This window comes from Macaca fascicularis, chromosome 15 (assembly GCF_037993035.2).
Source record: "Macaca fascicularis isolate 582-1 chromosome 15, T2T-MFA8v1.1".
Taxonomy (NCBI): Eukaryota; Metazoa; Chordata; class Mammalia; order Primates; family Cercopithecidae; genus Macaca; species Macaca fascicularis.
Window position 1 is genome coordinate 121231774 of NC_088389.1, and position 16011 is coordinate 121247784.

Below are 16011 nucleotides of genomic sequence, written 5' to 3' on the forward strand. Positions count from 1 at the left end.
AAACCACGGAACGACATCATGGACACTAACTGGGGAGCCCCCCATGCTGACTGTGAGTCGGGCATTGTTCCACCTCGAAGGCTTTTCCACTGAGCATGACCGAGATGTGCTGTTGTCATGGTGCCACAACATTAACCACATCCCACACGAGCCATGGGGCAGTGACTCATAGCGACAGGTGGCAGGTGGTTTACACAAGGAGAGTGAGGTCTCTCAGATCTTGGAGAATTAAGCATTAGACAGGTACAAGCACAGTTTAAGTATAAAATCCATCCAGGAATCAGGTCCTTACATTTCTTTGGAATTTTCTACAACCGTGTTATGAAACTAACCATGTTACGATATAAGGCATTTCCAGAATGCAGTGATGGCAATAATTGCTAACACTGATTGGACACTGACTACATGCCTTCTCCAGAGCCCCAGACCTAGCTTTCATCTTGGTTTAGGTGTCCCCCAAAGCAGATGCTACAACAAGGACTCAAGAGCAGGTGGTTTACTTGGGCGGTGATCTGGGAAGCCCAAGCAGGAAGAGGAAATGCAAGACAGGGATGGAAAGGATGCCACAAAGGGTACACTCAGGAACAGGTCACTGCTGGGGCAACTGGGCTCAGTCCCTGGGAGACCTTCCAAGTCGTGACCTGGACTCTGCCCCAAATCATCCTACCATAAGATGGGAATCTGGAGTTATCTACTCCCTCATGACTCCTCGGCTGAGGATGTCTTTGGTGCATTACACAGCTGGTACTTCTGGGTCACCTGCACACGTGCACAAGCTCCCGAGACACCCAGGAAAACCCTCAGGCAATGATGCAGAGTAGGGTTTGGATACCAGCCCGGGGGACTAGGAGTCAAGGCCGGGTTTGCAGGGAATCAGTAGAGGGTTTTGATTATCCTCAGGTTCCTCCCACTTGGATCGGACCCTGCTGCAAAGTGGATGGGAAAGACTAAGACACCACCCACCCCCAGGGGAAGTGAGGAAGCTCAAAGACCTCGGCATTTGTGTTGCTCTGTGGTTCTTGGCACGTGGTCCTGATGCCGAGAACCACAGAGCAACACAGACTGAGCCGCCTGTGCCGTCCTCTGATAAATAACTTCCCTCCACATGCTAGACTGGACATTCAGCCCCTACTGGGGATGGCTTGGACAGAACTGTCTAGCTCACAATGTTCTCTCTTCTAGAGTCAGGGTCATCCATGGGAAGGATGGAAGAATCTCGGGCAAGTGACTGGGACACTTCTGTGAGTGGGGCCATCGCTTAGCAGGGTCTCTAAGGGGAGCCTAGGGAAGTAGTGATGGGAAGGGCTGCCCAGGGCGCTCTGCCGTTTCACTGCAGTGGGCAAGGAAGGCCTGGGCCAATTCTGGAAAAGGGAAGCCTGTGACACTGGTGGGTAAGTGGTCAGTAGTGTCACAGTGGGGAGTGGGGCCCCATGTCACTGATGCCACTGGTGGAGAAGGTGGACCTGGTGTCACTGGAGGGGAAGGTGAGCCTGCTGTCACCGGTGGGGAAGTTGAGCCTGGTATCTCCAGTGGGGAAGGTAAGCCTAGAGTCACCAGTGGGGAGGTTGAACCTGCAGTGAGGTGAACCTGGTGTCCCAGGTGAGGAAGGTAAACCTGGATGGGGAAGGTGGACCTGGTGTCTCCAGTGGGGGAGGTGGAAATGGATGGGGAAGGTGAGCCTTGAGTCACTGGTGGGGAAGGTGAACCTGGTGTGACCGGTCGGGATGATGAGCCTGGTGTCTCTGGTGGGGAAGATTGAACCTGGTGCCTCTGGTGCGCAATGTGAACCTGGAGTCACCAATGGGGGAGGTGAACCTGGAGTCGCTGGATTTTCTCCTCACTTTGGTGATAACAGAGCACCTTGTTTTATAGCTTTACAACGTTCTAGTCAGATTACACAGAAAGGGCACTTTTCTCTTCCTAACTCACCCTTCAATTCCTGAAAACAGTGGACAAGTTTGAATTCCGTTGTCTCTCGGCTACCCACATTTGCGTGAAGAAAAGAAACTGCATATTACTGGACCCTCAAAATTCAAACCCATGTTGTTAAAGGGTCGGCTGTAATTCCATGAGTGATATTAGCTGCATCTGGAGATAAACACATGGGCACCCTCGAGTTCAGAGGGGGAGGAGATTTTCCCAAAATCTTACCTTCAAGCAAAGGTGGAGCAGAGCAGACCTCTGAGGGAAAGTCCTGGGTGGGGTTTGGTCCATGTTCCTTCTGCTGTCAGAGTGCGGAGCCCCCACAATCTCCCAAACCTGGAGAGAGTAAACTGAAGCTTACTGTCCACCAAGACTGAAGGATGTTCCACCTTGTAAATAATTGACAGTCTGATGACTCTGTAGTTGTCATGGCAGGTGCTGAAGGGCCAGTGCTAAACTCTGCTCAGTGCCTAGCATCTACTAGAACTCCCTCATGCTGTCCTCCTTTCCTAACAATTGTTACAAAGCATTCAGCTATAAAGTCAGTGCCTGAGGAAGACAGAGTCACTTGCTTTCCCTTGTTTAAGACCCTCTTGCCCCTGGCTCCTTCTGCTGGGTTGTTGCCTGGTTCTTTGGCATGAATTACCCCAGTATTACTCAGGGTAGTGGGCCCTTATCACAGCATCTGAGAACTCGCTGGAAATGCACATTTCAGAACCCTTCGCTAGAGCTTCTGAAGCAGCAACAATAGGGGTGGCCCAGGAGTCTGTGCTTTAACACGGTTCCCAATTATTCGTATGAATGCTGAGGTTGGACACACATAGACTTTAGCGCAGGTATGGCCTGCCCACTCAGGGATCCCTTTCTCTGGGATCTTGCCAGAATTCATCTCTTCCTAACCTCAGGACAAGCTAATTTACAGGACCTATCAGAAACCAAATCATATGGAGGCAATAGCCTTACTACGTGTTCAAATAATAGATTCTAAAAGTTTTTCTGCATGGTTGAAATATAGTGCTGGGATGGATTAAGCAGAGTGCTATGGGCTGAACTGTGTCCCCCCAAAAGTTCATACATTGAAGTCCTAACTCCCAGAACCTTAAAATGTGACTGTATTTGGAGACAGGGCCTTTAAAGAGTGGGCTACATTAAAATGAAGTCTGTAGGATGGCCTGGTGCCCTTATAAGAAGAGGAGATTAGGACACACACACAGAGGAAAGGCAATATAAAGAGACATAGAGACAAGACACCATCTGTAAGCCAAGGAGAGAGTCCTCAGGAGAACCAGCCCTGCCAACATCTTGATCTCAGACTTCCAGCCTCAGGAACTGTAGGAAACCATTTCTGTTGTTTGAGCCCCCGGCGTGTGGTACTTTGTTATGGCAGCAGAGCCGACCACAACACAGTAATTCAATTAACTTCAAGTATTCTACTGAGAGGTAGCTTTTGAGTTAAATAATAGTTAAAGAAAAGAGGGAGCGCGATACTGACCTTTTCATAAGATGAAGACACCTGCCTGTTGTAACCAGACTCTGTAGACCCCAAGCTTGCAGCACAGAACCACTTATTACCCAACTCACGAGCGATGTGAATCACTCCACGGCAGCCTTCACATCACTGCACCCATGTCTGACAATGAGTTCAACTGTATAATTAAGTAAATTAGGATGGCCAAGGCCACTGGATCAGATAGCTTATCTTTAGATCCATGAGTATACTTGGCAGGAACATCAAGGCTTCATGCAGATGGTTTCAGAATGTTTCATCTGAATTCTTATCGGCAGCCGTATCGAGCACAACCAATTCACTGTGAAACCAAAAGTGCCAATTAGATCTTGTTTGTCCCCTGTTGCAGTTTTATGAGGCTGTCGAAATGAGAGTAGCCAGGGCCCAAGGGTAGGGTGGCGGGCAGCGTGCGGCTGACTTCTATTTAAGCTTAGTTGGCCACCCAGAAGTTGCATTTCATTGAAATGGACCCATTCTGGCATTGTAGACTGGGGGGAAATAATGTTATTCCCCATCTCACCCACACAAGCCAAACCAACGTGTCTAAAAACATCCTCCCATGTGAACGAGATACTAATGACATTGCTCTAAAGAAACTTACCTAATGCCCACCCGAGACAAGATTTTGAGTCATCGTTTACCCTGACCTACAAACTAATTTATAGAACAGGTTAAGACCAACAGCATCGGTGGCTCCCAGTTTATCTACAGTGTAAAGCTGATTGCAAATAATTTAAACCAAATTATGTAACTGACATCTAATCTGTACACATATCTGAAAGTTGGCAAAAATCAGAGCTAGCCTGTATTGAACCTGCAGCCACGCACGTGCCCAGCGTGCCTATGTGTAGATCTGAGTGATGTTCTCTCTAGTGCCTATCATTCCAGGGGTGTCAGACAAAGCCAAGAAAAGAATCCATCCATTCAATCTCCACATAGACAAGGTGCAAAGGTTACTAAACGGTCTATAGTAATCAAAGTACTCATTTCAAAGACTTGTGCTCAAGCGTGTGCTGCACAGCAAACAGGAGTTGGCTAAGAGGAGGGAAGTGAAGAACACTTATCAGGCACCAGCTTGTGTCAGCAATTGGCCCAAATCTCACATCACACCACAAGGCAGGAGTCAGAGCCCATTTCACAGACGAGGACCCTGAGAGGCTAAATGCCTCTCCCAAGTGGGAAGAGCTAGCACTGGACTCAGGTGGTCTGACTCAAATCCAGCCCTGCGGGTGACCCGGGGATAAATCACACCATAGACAAGTCACTTGAGTGCCTTTCCAGCCAGTGGTGACAATGTTATTTGCCTTTTAGGCAAATCAGAGTATGCTGTGATCACTTTGCCTCTTGGTATTTGCTCCTGCACTAAATTGAGGCTGGCCTACTGTGACAAATCGCATGTAGCAGGATGATGGTGTGTGACCTCCAAGGCTGGGTCATAAAAGGCCTTGCAGCCCCCACCTTGGTCTCTTGGATCACTTACTCTGAGGAGGCTAGCCGCCATGTCATAAGGACATTCAAGTAGCTCTGTGGAGAGGTTCACAAGGAGAGGAGCCAAGGCCCTCATGCAGCAGCCAGCATCAATGTGCCAGTCACGTGAGCAAGTCACATTGGAAGTGGATCCTCAGCCCCAGAGGAGTCTTCAGATGAGCCACATCCCCAACTGACATCCAACTGCAATTGCATGATTCTGAGACAGAAGCACCCAACCAAGCTGATCACAAATTCCTAACCCGTAGAAACTGTTTAGGGGTAACTTTTTGCATGGCAGTAGATCATCAATGCCCATATAAATCTCTTCACCCTATTTCCATGTATTAAGGGCAATGATGTTAGTAGGATGTGGCACCATTTCTGGCAGTAAAAATTAAGTAAGTAAGTAACACTACCTGCTGCACCAGTCAATGACAGAGTACCAGGACCCCAAGGAGCTCAGCAGCTCCCAACTTTTGGTGTTACCATCCTCGAGGTGTTAAAGAGCCCATGGTTAGGACCCACAAAAGCCCTGTGTATTCTGATAGCCTTATGTATACATCATGAAAAGAGGTACCATCCTCAATTCCTCTCTTCCTCTTATATCCCAAAATACACCTCAACAGAACCTGCTGCAGCCACCTTCAAACCTATTCCAAATTGACCTGCTTTCTCCATCTTAAAACCACACCTATATCTCTCCCACGGACAACCACAGCAGCCTCCTAAAGGGCACCCAGGCTTCCTCTCTGGCTCCTCACAGCAGCCAGAAGGGCCTATCATAAATTCCATCCTAGCACTCCTCCCTCAGATGCTCCTGTGGGCTCCTGTTACCTGGAGAATAAAATCCACCGCTTTCCCTGGCCATCAGAGTGCACCCCAGCTGGGCCTGCCACCGGGCCTTTGCCCTGCCAGTCCTTCTTTCTGGAACATTCTTCCCGTGGATTTTATTTGGCTTCTTTCCTTCATTTCTCCTCACCTCATGGTCATCTGACCACCTGACCTAAAGAAGCTACCCCATGACTCCTTTGCCTCTCCCTGCATTGATGGTCTCAGTAGGCTCAGGCTGCCACAACAAAACCCCGGAGGCCGGAAGTCCAAGACCAAGGTTCTGGCAGGGCCGGTTCTGGTGAGGGCTCTCTCGCTGGCTTGCAGATGGCCACCTTCTTACTGTGTGCTCACATAGGGTAAAGGGAGAAAGGGGGCGAGTGCTGGTGTCTCTTCCTCTTTCCATAAGGGCACCAGTCCTGTGGGATCAGGTCCCATCCTTACAACCTAATTGCACCATTGTCACCTTCTCACAAGTCCTATCTCCAAATGTAGTAACACCGGGGGTTACAGCTTCGACATATGAGTGAGGGGGGGCAGCAAACATTCTGCCCATAACACTTGTCTTCTGCATCACCTTTTACGTCACTATTTTTCCCTGTTTTAGTCATTTATGGATTTGCTTCTCTACCCCGCCTACCTTAACATCCCCAGCGTCAAAAACTGTTCCTGGCATGCTGTAGGTGGCCAGTAAACATGGGGTGGGTGCACAAGTGATGAGTGTGTGAAGCTGGAGAGAATCGCACATGGCTGAGATATCAGGAAGACAGAAGCGAGTTCCTGCATGTATTGAGGTGGCAGGGTGAACGGGCTGTTTATATTGATTTGCATCCTCCGCTTGGTCTCAATACTGATAGAAACTTATGCAATCGGTGGGCAGCTTATATTTGTGTACTACTTAGGATTCACAAAGCTTCTAACGCACATGGCCTCGTTTGCTCCTTGCAACATTCTGAGATACAGCCAGAGTCAGCACCCCTGTAACAGCTATTGTTGCAAAGACCATCCCCAAATTTGCTAGCTTCAGACAACCACTTATTTAGCTCATGATTCAGTTGATCAGCAATTTTGACTGAAAGCAGCCGGGCTGTTACTGCGGTTTGGGCTGGGCTCCCTCATGTCGCACCTGTCTGGGAAGCTGGGGGTCAGCGAGAGGGTGTGCTTTGGTGACGTGGCTCACTGTCAGCTGGAACGCCTCTGCTCTCCTCCACACACCGTCTCCTCTCCCAGCAGACCAGCCCAGACTTGTTCGCAGGCAGAGACCAAGGAGTGAGAGCCGGCAAAGGGCACCAGGTTCAGGAGGCCTGTCTCAGAACTACACATCCTGTTAGACAAAGTGAGCCACAAAGCATCCCATCTCGAGGGATGGGAAGTTAGACTCTGCCTCTTAGCAGGAAGAGCTGAAGAGTCACACTGGAAAGGTCACAGGGAAGGGATGGGAAGTGGGGACATTTTTGCAGTCAATCCATCATATTCACATTTTACAAAAAGAGAGACTCAGAGAAAACGTAATGACTTGCCCAAGGTCACAGTGCTCGAAGACCTGTACATGAGTTGCCTGCCCCCAACCTCACTGCTCAGTTCTCAGTGAGCAGTTCTGAGGGTGCGGCAAGCTCTCTCTAATGTTAGTTACTGACTTTCTTTACCAACCTGCTGATGCTAAGAACTTTCCCCTATACCACTTCATCCAAGGTTTATGGCAATGATTTTTTACCCCCACGCAAATGCTGTAAACTGTACACTGCACTGACCACATCCTGACAACAGAGGCTGTCTTTTCTTTCTCTAAAAACGCTCAGCTTAGATGTAAGTATCGATGCCAAATGAGGAGTGCCATGCTTTGGGCTTAAACACAACTCTCCTCATGAAGGTTCAGGCAGGATTTTGCTCTGCTTTGGTGACATTTGATTGGCACCCTGAGCATACCTTCGAACTGTGTAGGTGGCGACCGTGAAAAGTGCAGGACTGGTGGATATAAAGAGAGTGGGTGACAAGCCCGAAAGTCCACACTGTCCTCAGAGTGCAAACAAAAACAGAAAGAATAATTAGAGACTGACTCACCCACTGCGCGGCTCCATTAGAAATTTCCGATGCAGTTACTCAGGCAGCAAATCGGACTCAAAAGAGCAGATGCTAAAAGGATAGATTTTTTAACATTCTCTCCACAAAAAAGATATATATAGAAAAGTTGGTGAGATGATGGATATGTTAATCAGCTTGATTTGACCTTTCTACAATGTATACATGGATCAAAACATTACAGTGTGCTGCATAAATATGCACAATTATTATTTGTGAATTTAAAATGTATTAATTAATTTTTAAAAACCCAAATGCCTTACCTGGTAGGAAAGATTTGAGGCTGCCTTTTCCTGTTTTTAGCCAATTAGAAAGATATTAAATTATAATGCATTGCATTTACTAAAAATGGCAATTAAAAACCGTCTTTAACAAGTGTTTAAATCAAATACTGCATTAAGATGAAAGAACAATTAGTGCACAATTCTATCAAGTTCTTTCTCTCATAGAAAACAGGATTGCTGAGTAATTTAGATCGGGGTTGGCAAACCATATCTTGGGGCCAAATCCAACCTGCTGCTTATTTTTGTAAATAAAGTTTTATGCAAACACAGCCTTACTCATTCATTCATGATTTGTCTATGTCCACCTTCAATCTACACCAACAGAATTGGGTAGTTGGAACGCAGGCCCTATGGCCTTCAAAGCCTAAATTATTCACTCTCTGGCCCTGTACAAAGTTTGCTGGGAACTGGAATACCAAGTTCTGCAGAAAGTCCTGGGATGTGGAGGATGGGGAGAGGGTGGCCAGTCCATCAGTCTGCATAGTACATGAAGCAAGTGTGACATGCTATCCTCCAGGTGCCTGGAGCAGTGTATGCTCCCAGGGACAGTTTGCGGAATTGAACAGCATAGAATCGAGATTCGGGGTTGGAGAACATGCAGAATGTGCCTCCTCTCAATCCAGTTAGCTAGAATCGCAGAGAACCAGTTCAACCCAGGCCCCGAAGTTCTGCCCCTACGCCCAAATTAAAGCAATGCTGCAGTTTGATGCTCCTGTTTTTGCTAGGGCACCTCTGAACCAGAATTACTCCCTGAGTCACAAACTGCCCCAGATGAGACTTTGTTATGCTCAGGGAGGACCTGAACTGCTAGAAGGTGAAAGAACCAGGCAGGTCGACCCTTTGGAAACTCAGCTTGCCCCCAAGGCTACACCCAAAATGACCGCAACCTAAGTTCAGGCACTAACGGTTCCCTGGTTCCAGACATGCCCATGCTGTTGGGGTTGGGGTTGCTGCTGTCCCTGATGTATGATTGTGTCTGAAAAGGCCAGAGAGGGACCAGGGGCCCCTCTCAGGCTTGATTTATACAAGGGCTCACATCAGTGTGGATGATCTTGGTGAAACAGGAGAATAGGGAATTAGGGCAACCAAGTGTTAAGGCATAAGCAAAGGAAAGGCGGGTGCAGTTGGTTCTGGGCAGGATTGGGCAGTGTGTGGGCCATATCTTCGCTCCTGTATTAAGACAGAAGTTTCCACTTCAGCCTCTGATTGACCGTGGGCAGGGTCTCTACTTCAGCCTCTGACTGGTCAAAGGCCAATCCTTCATGGGGTGCAGCCAATTGGAGGCCTCTAAAGGGCACCTAGGGGTGTTGCCAGAAGTTTTTGGCTTAATAAAAACTCTAATTGGGGGGTATGCTTGAGCTGCTCGCTGGAGCCTGCTCCCACTTTGTGAACTGTACTTTCACTTCACTACATCTGTGCTTTTGTTACTTCTTTCTTTTGTTGTTTTGTCTTTCATTGCTTTGTTCTTTTGTTGCTTTGCTTGTGCATTTTGTTGAACTCGTTGTTCAACACACCAAGAACCTGGACAATTCACAGTCAAGGCCTTCCATCCAGTAACACTGGGGCTGTCACTATGGCTAGCCCAGCTTAAGGGCCACCCCATGCTTTTGTTCAACATGAGCTAATCCCATCACCTCCCAAGCCTCTGGGTCTGCAAGCTGGGAGTAGAATTGGACTGCCTGCACCAAAGTGTTAGCAGCTCAGGGCTAGAACCCTTTAGACTGTGTCCACAGAGCTGCCCAGGTGATGAAAACAGAGCTGGGAAGTGAGGTTAAGAATACTTCTCCTAGGAGTGAAGCAACTCTGTAGTCAGGTCTCTCTACCTCTTGTTTGATGGCCATCAGGCTCTTTTCCCTTCTGTTGCCTTCCTTCCATCCCTCCACCCAACCTCCCTTTCTCTCTATGCACTCAGAGCCCTCACTTCTGGCCTGGACTATATTAACAAGCCTTTGTGTGTCCAGGAGCCTCTCATTCCTCTCCTTGCCTATCCATGTATTCTTCAAACATAAGGACCATCCCGCCACTACCTAAAGAAGCTCATAGCAGCTCTTTGGGAGACATTGGTGGGCACATCCCAGTCTCAAAGGATGAATAATAGGAGTTGGAGTCAAGCATGGGGTCTCTTCCCTTTGCCAGTGATTGATTTAGGTGTGACAGGAAAGACCATCGTAATCCAGGAGACATGAGGGGACATCTTCAGAAAGGACCACTGAGGAAGATTGTCTTTCCCATTGAGAAGAGGACAGGGGAAGAGATGTCGCTGGCCACTTCACTGTCCAGCACTGTGGCTGGACACGGTGCCTGGACAGTGGCAGGTGGCGTGTAGAGAGCCAGCCCACCACAGACCAAAACCAGCATGAGACAGAGAGACCTGGATTCTTGATGATATTGGCAGGCTGATGAATTAATAGACTCTGGAATCACACCGACTCCAGAAATTGCAATATGTGGGAAAAAGTACTTTTTTGTTCATTTAAGCTATTTTAAATTAATCTGCATGTTATTTGCTTAAACAAGCTTGGAAATACCTGCCAGCAATGAAACACCCTTCCTGGACCCAGGGGCCTTCTTTCCGCTAGGCACAGCTGCTCTGCCTCTTAAAGGTTCCCTCTCAGTCTTAAATATCCTGGATTCCCTCCCACAATGATGCTAACCTAGGCTCAATTTCGAAGTCTTCCCATTGGCCTGTATTGTCTCACAATTTCTCCTATCATGTCCAAAGATATTGAAAATTTTATTTAAAACTGAATCACGGCCGGGCGCAGTGAGTGGCTCACGCCTGTAATCCTAGCACTTTGGGAGGCCAAGGCGGGCGGATCACAAGATCAGAAGATGGAGACCATCCTGGCTAACACGGTGAAACCCCGTCTCTACTAAAAATACAAAAAAATAGCCGGGCGAGGTGGCGGGCGCCTGTAGTCCCAGCTACTTCAGGAGGCTGAGGCAGGAGAATGGCGTGAACCCGGGAGGCGGAGCTTGCAGTGAGTGGAGATCGTGCCACTGCACTCCAGCCTGGGTGACAGAGCGAGACTCTGTCTCAAAAAAATGAAAAAAATAAAAAAATAAAAATAAATAAACTGAATCACTATTGCTGGAGGCCAGGAGTTCAAGACCAGCCTGGAAAACATAACGAGATTCTCTCTCTACAAAAAAAAATAAAAAATTATCCAGGCATGGTGGGATGCACCTGTAGTTGCAGCTACTCAGGAGGCTGAAATGGGAGGATCCCAGGAGTTCCAGGCTGTAGTGAGCTGTGATCACACCACTGCATTCCAGCCTGGGTGACAGATACCTTGTCTCTAAAAAAAAAAAAAAAAGAAAATTAAAAATTAAAAATAAAAACTGACTCACCATACTTCTGCTTCTGGTAATGATGAATTCGGTCATTTGAAACAAAATTCTTGCTGAGAACACCATGAAAGCAGAATAAAATATCAAATCATCAGTCTAAGGGCATCAGAAAACTAAAAATAGAGAATAAAGTAAAGCCAAGATTGTGTGAAGATGGAGATCCCAACAGGTGAGCTCAGCATTGGGGCTGCTTTTCCCTGAGGGCATTTTACAGTTTGAAGAGGGCATTTGAGCAGCAGGACAACAGGTTCAACAGGCTCAGAGAACAGTCCCCAAAGTCAAGGAGCGAACAGAGTATGAAGCCAAGGAGAAGTGTGGTAAGAGGGATGCTTTATTTATGTCCAAGGCAGATGGCCATGCAGTCATGAAAGAAAAGTCTTCTCAATAAGTGGTAGTGGCTCTGCTTCAGATCCATATGGAAATAAGAGAAAATTGCTACCTTATACCACACACACACACACACACACACATTTGCAGGTCTAAATGTGAAAGTCAGAACACATCTTTTGAATAAAAATGTAAAAGAATATTTTCGTGAACATTGGCTAGAGAAAAACTAATTAAAACAAGCAGTTTGTATAGGAGGCAATGTCTTTGCTCTCTATTGTTATGCAAACAATGGCCCTAAAATTTAATGAATTGAAACAACGATTCCCCATGACTTGGCAATCTGGGCTGAACTCAGCTGGGCTGGGTAATAGTGCCTGATGTGGTTGGAACATCCAGGATGGCTTCTTCACTTGGCTGGGAGCTGCCCAGACATCCTTTCTCTCCATGTGGCCATTTTCCCAGATAGGTAACTGAATTTCCTTACATGAGGCTCAGCACTGTAAGAGAGGGTGTCCCAGGAATATAAGCCCAAACTGCATGCTCTTATCAAGCCTGGGTCATGCTTTCTGACATCCATTGGCCAAATCAAGTCAAAACCAAGGTCACTGGGAGGGACAACACAAGGCGGTGAATGTCAGGGCTCATCAGGGCCACGAAAGTTAGCCCATCACAGATACATGGGAATAATCAAATGCATATATTCAGGAATGCATATAGCAATAAGAAAACTTCGAAAATATTTCTATATTTCTGTAAAGTTTTCCCTTCTTTGTCAATTTGGCCAACAGCTTACTAGCAATCAAACCTTCACCAGTTTTAGCACATCTTCTCCATTTGTAGCATGACTGCTTAGAAAGTTTTCCCTAAGATTAGGCATTTTTATGAACACTGTGATGCTCATAAACCTCAGAGGTGGGAGATCCAAAATAAGTCTCAGGTCCCAGGGACCTAACATTAAAGGATACAGCTCCTCCAAAAACGTGCAATGGGCTGAGAATTGAGGTGCCATGGGCTTCCCCAGGGTCTGGGCACTCCAGCTGCCTTCCCTGAAGGCTGGCTCTGACCTCAACACCTTTTCTGAACTTCTCAGAGCAACCTCCTTGCCATGTCTTCCCCTCAGCCTGCCCCACTACTAGAAATCACTGTCTTGGTATTTTGGTATTTTGAGATGAAAACCACAGAAGACAGTAAGAACAGCTGGGACATTCATCTGAACAAACAGGACATGAGAAAGCCCAGAAATAAGACATCATCCTTAGACAAGGGTGCCATGCAGTCTGGGGAGGAAAGTGTCTGGGTCATTCAAAATCTGGATTGCAAATCTTCCATCACCCAGCAGCTACTTAGTTTATAACCCTCTGGAGCACCCTTCCTTCTCCACCTTCCCTCATTCTAAATTCAGTGCCTGTAGATGGGGTGACTGGCCAGGGTCCCAGGCTGCTTGCTATTGCTGCTTCCAAACAGCTACAAGCTGCTGAGTTATTCCTTTTGTTGGTTGTTCATGTCCACCATGGTCTCTGATCCCTGCCTGCCTGGTTGAGCTGTTATGCTGCATCGTTTCCCTGAGTTGGTCTCCATTCAGGGAAAATCATGGCATCTTATTTAGCCTGTGCTTCAGGACCGATGTTGGCAGAACTGTTTAAACAACAAATAAATGTGCTTTAAAAGTCCTTTCATTTTGTCAAAACAAGGGAACTAACTAACCATTTATGAGAGCTTACTATATGCCCGATGCTTTATTTATTCCCTGACTTAGTTCTCACAAAAACACTTGCAAAACATATCATTATACCCATTTTCACAGTCCTGCAAACTGAAGTGCAGAAAGGCCATCAATGGTATGCAAAGTCTCCACAGTACTGATATAACTATAAGAACACACTTGACAATGTGTTTCTGACAAGTGTTATGATCTGCCTAAAATACTTGAGGTTTTTTGTTTTTTTATTTGAAAGAAAGAAACCATTGTTGACCTGAAATCTAAGGAAGAAAGTGTTCTGTTTTGTTTTTAAATACTGGGAGCTGGTTTTAGGTAAGAAAGGCCATGTGATATTTGATAAGGATTACTAGCCCTTAGAAAGAGACACAATTGGTGTCAATAAATAAGGTCAATAAGGATAACAAAAATAAGTGTTGATGCCTATTAGGGAAAAAATAGTATCGTGACCATGGTTAGGATGAAGCTTTCTGCTGTGTTTACTTAAGGGATTTTCTTCAATTATCTGTGAGGCAAGAAGGCAGAAAACATTGAGTGAAAACACGAAGCCACTGTTAGTCAAGAATTCTACTGTCTCTTAACAAGCAGAAACAAAATTCCCTGGGGAAGCCCTTCCCCACATTAATTAGAAAAGTCAGGGAGAAGAAATTGAGACTAGAATAATAAGATAAGCATGAAGGCATAGGTGGCCCCAGTGTCCTTACAAACACTCCAGAAAATTGTACCCTATGGAACTGTGCAGAGCTAGGTTTGCAAATCAAGAACATGAAATGCTTCTAGATATAAGTCAGATTAAGTGCATTCTTATATTTATGCACTTGCTAAGCATTTATTGAGCACCTATTATGTGCCAGGTTCTATGTATTTTGAACACAATGACGCTATCCTCTAAGAATTTAAAACAAATTTATAAGTGCTGCAATCCTAATTATTTAAAATGTTGACATATATTGAATGTCTATTTAATTATATTTCAGGTTATAATTATAACCATTCTTATACTTCTATTTTCATTATAAATGGGAGTTTCATAGAAAAGTGCTATTTGGCCTTATTCACCTCAGTTCATCACTTCTTGATTAAATTTATCCATTGGGTTTATGTAGCCTTGGCAAGTACAATAATTCTCCTAGTGGGAAATGCTTCAAGTGAAGAAGGAGGAAACGCTATCTAGGAGGAAGCACTCAGTCTCTGTGATGTATTTGCAAATCCATTCCTATAACAAATAGTGGCTGTAAGACAGACATCAATGAAAACATCTGATCTGTCTTCAGGTTGTTTGTGAAGGACTAGGATAGATACAGGGATCTAATAAGGTAGCGGGGATCAACTGTACACTAAAACAAGTTGTTCCAAATGTAGTCTAAACTTCTCAATATCTGGTTTTAACATGATAGCACAAAATCATTGTTTTCTTTCTTTCCTAAATTTCTTGGCTATTTCTCCTAATGAGATTTCTTTCCGAGAAATCACCCAATGGAAAAAGGAATATAGAGAACAGAAATGAAAATTGCATCTCTGATGAGCCTAAAGATGGTCAAACCTGTAAACTCTGACATAAGATGGAGAATGGCCAAGAGCAAGGTCAAAAGGGGTGTCAGAAGACATGGGGAGGGAAGGCATCAGGAACCTGGGGGAGGGCCTCTCAGGGGAAGTGGTGCATCTGAGGTTCCAGCCCACCCATCCCTATGCAACTGGGCAGGAAACAGAATGTGAGTTGGGCTTTACTACATAACACAGTTTGCTCAGGTACTTAAAAAACTGGAGTGATTTTAGCATCAGAAAAACAAGCCATATTTGAAAACTGCCAAAACAAACACACAAACAAGCAAAGAATCACTGTAATCTGGACATTCTTAACCCATCTCTTAACCAACTCCTAACTCAAAAAGAAAACTAAAACCAAATAGAAGAATATAGACTATGACCATGATAAAAGCTGGACAAACCGGAACCTATGGGCTACCCTTAAAGAAGTGCTCAGAAGAAATTTTAGGGCCTTGAATAATGTGCTATATTCATGCATTTGATCAACGAACAAATACATTGTATATCTACTCTACGTCAGGCATTATTCTAGCGGTACCTAAAACAGATTGAAATGCCTGTTTCTGTGGAGTGTGCAGCCTAGTGAGGGAAATCAATACATACTGTATTTATGTAGTCATGCAATGATAGTGTTAGAGGAGAAAATAAATTAGGAAAGGAAGTAAAATGTGCAGGAGTGGGTTTGAATAAGGTGGTTAAAAAGGTCTAATTGAGAAGGGTACATCTGAGTAAAGATGTAAATGGGTGAGCTGTGTCTCTCTAGGGGAGAAAAGGCTCCCTGCCAAGGAAACCAAACACGGAAAGGCCCAGAGATAGAAGTAAGATGGTCTGAGGCTCCAGAACGACTTGCTTCTAAAAGAACACTCTATGTTCCTCTCCCTTCCACATACCTTGAGAGTGCCTCTAACTGGTGGCATCTAAACCAGAGCCTTCTGGCACAAATTTGGGGAAATGTAGCTCCTAGGCATCCATGT

At 45.8% G+C, this 16011-nt stretch overlaps 1 long non-coding RNA gene across 1 annotated transcript in view; it reads right to left on the reverse strand.

The window, feature by feature from the left end:
* LOC102144838 (uncharacterized) overlaps nt 1-16011 on the reverse strand; it is a 114790-nt gene that overhangs the window by 10949 nt on the left and 87830 nt on the right. The window contains exon 5 of the long non-coding RNA XR_010581644.2: nt 2152-2259. This is a non-coding gene — a long non-coding RNA (uncharacterized lncRNA). The remainder of the gene's footprint in view (nt 1-2151; nt 2260-16011) is intronic.